The 4,604-nt window shown below is 43.9% G+C and overlaps 1 pseudogene; it reads left to right on the forward strand.

Annotated features, from left to right (window-relative positions):
- Positions 1-1,807: 1,807 nt before the first annotated feature.
- On the forward strand, positions 1,808-2,561 carry LOC116466422 (proteasome activator complex subunit 2-like; annotated as a pseudogene).
- The last annotated feature ends 2,043 nt before the right edge of the window (positions 2,562-4,604 follow it).

Raw genomic sequence — 4,604 nt, forward strand, 5'->3', positions numbered from 1 at the left:
TAAATCGTGGTACTGGAGCTCCACCCAGTGTCTATCTTTGGTACTACTGACTCTGGTGCATAGTTGATCATTGCTCTTGGCAATCCTTAGGTGCCCTATTCCAGTCAGTGCAGTCTTAGGCATACAAAAGTCCCTTGGGCAGCATCTCTAAAAATCAGGAGGTCTGATACCCCTTCCACTCCTTTCTCACCTCAAGGAGAAGACAAGAGTTGAGGGTTTCCTCCCAATCACATGTTGGAGTGGGAGGGATGTTCTGGTGAGAAAGAATGGAAAATGCCACAGGTTTTTCTACTGGGCTTCAATGTGGTTTGGCTTCATGATCAGTATAAGAACCTTTTAATTGACTTTTGGTTTTCTTACAGAGGCATTTGGTCTGATTGTTGTTGCTAATTTTGTGTCCCGTGGGAGAAGAAGAGACTAAGGCTTTCTGTCCTGCCCTCTTCCTGATGTTTCTCCTCTAACTTTTATAATCAGAAGCACAGTAATATGCATTTAAAAAAAAAGAAACACACACACTTTTTCTTTCTCATGATCCTCATCTTCCACTACTTTTGACGCCAATGGTTTGAGTTTGATTTCTTTCTCAAGACAAAAAGTTATGTTACCAACTACCTGTTTCCATCTTGTTCTTCACATCTGAAGTCATTTTGCTTCTGTTGAGGGTAGCTCGATTCTTCTCTCCCACTCCTCACCCCTGCACCAGGGGACGATCAGGCCATTAGGACTTCGAGATGGAAGGTTTTCAGGTGCTCAACGTTAACCCCACTGCCAAAGGCCGTGGGTGGGTGGTGGGAGGGCATATTTGGAGAAGAACTCTATGCAGAGGCATGGTCTGAACCCCACAGATACCTATGTCACCTTCCTTGTTGGGAGATATCCAGTGCTATCCAGCTGAGTTCCCAATTCCTAGCTTCGAAGGCCACCCAAGAGTCATTAAGTAGATCAAATAGACAGTGAGATGGTAGGAGCTGGGATCACTGTGAGACTGCCTCCCCTCAAGGATACTCATGGATCCGCCTGTTACCCACAGGACTACTCTGCTACTATCATTTAAGGTCACTAGGACAGATCCACTGCAACCTGGGAATTCATGCCGACTTGGTCATTGTGAATTTGACCTTTCTGAATCAAAATCCTAGTTCATAGTTAGACATTTTGTGTTCCTATTTTGAGTTTACATAGTTTGACAATTAATTTTAGGTATTAACTTGAGTGAGCTAAGGGATGCCCAGAGAGCTGGTAAACATTATTTCTGGGTATATGTGTGAGGGTATTTCCAGAAGAGTTTCATATTTGAACTGATGAAACAAGTAAAGCAGATCCAATCCACTGAGGGCCTGAATCATCAGAATAGTGGAAGGAGGAAAAAAATCACCCTCTGCTTGAGCTCAGACATCTGTCTTCTCCTGTCAGTGCTCCTGGTTCTCGAGTTTTTGGATTCAGGTTAGGACTTACATCATCACCCCACTTCCAACTGGTTCTCAGGCCTTTGAACCCAGACTGAATTACACACTGGCTTTCCTGGTTCTCTAGCTTGCAGACAATAGATTGTAGGACTTCTTGGCCTCCATAACTATGTGAGCCTATTCCTATGATAAATCTCCTCTTATATTTATCTCTATTTATCTATCTATATATCTATAGGTATATATTTTATTGGTTCTGTTTTTCTGGAGAACGCTGATGAATACAAATATTACAGTATCCTAGTACCAGAGCAGTGAGCTCCTTGCAAACTAGTGTCAGAAGGCTGTGTTGTCACTGGCAGAAATCTCCAGGGGTATCAAGAATACCCCCGTTAGAGACCAGAGATCTAGCGACTGAAGCAGCATGGCCAAGCCGTGTGGGGTGCACCTGAGTGGGGAAGCCCGCAAACAGGTGGAGGTCTTCAGGCAGAATCTTTTCCAGGAGACTGAGGAATTCCTCTACAGATTCTTGACACAGAAAATCATATACCTGAATCAGCTCTTGTGAGAGGGCTCCCTCAATGTGGCTGACCTGACTTCCCTCGGGGCCCCACTGGACATCCCCATCCCAGACCCTCCACCCAAGGATGATGAGATGGAAACAGATAAGCAGGAGAAGAAAGAAGCCCCTAAGTGTGGATTTCTCCCTGGGAATGAGAAAGTCCTGTCCCTGCTTGCCCTGGTTAAGCCAGAAGTCTGGACTCTCAAAGAGAAATTCATTCTGGTGATTACATGGATCTAGCACTTAATCCCCAAGAATGAAGATGGAAATGATTTTGGGGTAGCAATCCAGGAGAAGGTGCTGGAGAGGGTGAATGCCGTCAAGACCAAAGTGGAAGCTTTCCAGACAACCATTTCCAAATACTTCTCAGAACATGGGGATGCTGCGGCCAAGGACTCCGAGGAGACTTATGTAATGGATTACTGGGCCTTGGTGCATGAGCGAGATGGGGCAGCCTATGGGGAGCTCAGGGCCATGGTACTGGACCTGAGGGCCTTCTATGCTGAGCTTTATCATATCATCAACAGCAACCTGGAGAAAATTGTCAACCCAAAGGGTGACGAGAAGCCATCTATGTACTGAACCCAGGACTAAAAGGAAAATAAATGATCTCTATGTTGTGTGGGAAAAAAAAGAATACCCCTGTTAGTGACAAGGAATTGTTGATTGGGCAACTACAGAATGTAGCACCCTCTGGAAGCCTAGGCCCAGAGGGAAAGAGCAGGAGGACAGGCACACTAAGGAACAAGAGATATTGAGTTTATAAATGAGAACACATGAGGCATTGAGCCCTGACAGGGAGGCACTTGTAAGGTAAAAACTGCAACATGCATTCAGGTGGGTGCCCAGTGTGAATAGTAAGCCTATCGGCTGCCTGTGGTGCTTCTAGTCCCTGTCTGAGCTTAGCACCTTAACTAGCTGCGTATTAGCCCTGGAGGTTGCCAAGACCACAGAGAGGAAGCTGTGTTGAAGAAAGGGAGAATTAACACAGAATTTCTGAGGAGCTTCTGTCTGTTGCCTGGAACAGTCAGGACATCTGAAGGTTGTCAGCTTAATGTCCCCTGCCAGCAAGGAAGGGCTACTATCCAGCAGCTAGTGAGGCAAGCCAACTGCAGGACCTGGGCAGGAATAACTGAGCCCAACATGTTTGTGCTCAACCAGAAGAAAACACATCAGCTCAAGAAGGGGCTGCAGCAGAGGTAGAGTCACTGTGGCAGGCACCCCTTCTGTCCATGAAACATTTGAGAGGAAGGGCTCACTTGTGGTACAGACTAGACTAAAAGCTCTACTGCCTGCTATTAAGTTCCCAGAAAGCAGAGACTGTGTGTGTGTGTGTGAGTGTGTGTGTGTGTGTGTGTGTGTGTGTTTAACCACTGTGTCTGCAGTCCCAAGACAGTATCTGAAACATTATAGATACTCAGAAAATATTAGTTGTCCTGCGGGAGAAACAAATGGAGTGGAAAACTACAGGGTAGAAAATCTGCAAGTGAGCATGGACCATGTCTTACTTACGTCTATTCTGTGTGATCCAGATTCCAAGCCTTTCTGAGTATGTGACTTTGGATAATTTACAACTCAGAACTTTTTTTTTTTTTGGTTTTCATTTTATTTAGTTTTGTTTTCATCTGAAAGGTGAAAATTATACTTATCTGGTTCTTGAAAAGATTAAATGAGATAATATATATTGAAGTGATCTGTAAACTGTGAAGTGCTATAATAAATGTTAGCCTTTGCTGTTTTTTTGATGATGGTGATGACAAAGATAACAATGATAATGACGGGTTTCTTTTAGAAAAAGTGGTTTGAAATGGTGAGTGAACTTTACATATGTTCAGCTGTGGAACAGGGGTATCTGTGCTGACAGGAAAAAAGGGTGCACAGAAGAGAGGCCCCAAAGCAAGATTTTGCTCACGTGGCTTGTGTAATTAGTCACCCTTTATGTGTGTTAGTTTTGAACTGCAGATTAGAGAAGTCCATCTAAGGCAAGGACTGTCTTTTGCTTTTTTTCCCCACACACACACTGCATAGTATATTGTTTACAGCAAGCAGTAAACATTTGTTGGGGGAAAAAAATGAATGAATGATTTGATGAAGGGTGACAGAGCTACAGCAGCCAGAGAAGAACAAGAATATTAGTTGAGCAGAGATTGTTCTCTGGAAGTAATTTGTTCAGGCAGAATCAAAACTCATCTTGACACTTCCTGATTTTAAAACTCTGAGGCTCTTCATTGCTCAAAAACAAAACCCAAGCACATTAGTAGGGCATATAAAGTCCTTCATAAGCTGGATCCAACCTATCTCTCTGGTCTCATCTCCCATTACACCATCTCCACAAACCCCAGTTCTTCCACAGTTGTCTTAACTCATCCTATATTGTAATGGTGCTGAACTTCTTAGAGTCCCTGAGATATGCTAGGTCTTTTCACTAGCTGTTTCCTCTCCCTGGAAAAGTTCTATGCATCTTTCAGGGTATAGCATCAATGCTTCCTGCTGTGAAAGTGTTCCCTGATGTCCCCAGGCATTTATTCATAGAACAAGTATTTCCTTTGCACCCATTATGAATTAGACCCTGTTGTAGGTCCTGGACATAGCAGTGAACAAATCAGACTAAGTCTCTGCCCTCATGGAGTATTTAT

This window comes from Hylobates moloch, unplaced genomic scaffold (assembly GCF_009828535.3).
Source record: "Hylobates moloch isolate HMO894 unplaced genomic scaffold, HMol_V3 SCAFFOLD_4, whole genome shotgun sequence".
Lineage (NCBI taxonomy): Eukaryota > Metazoa > Chordata > Mammalia > Primates > Hylobatidae > Hylobates > Hylobates moloch.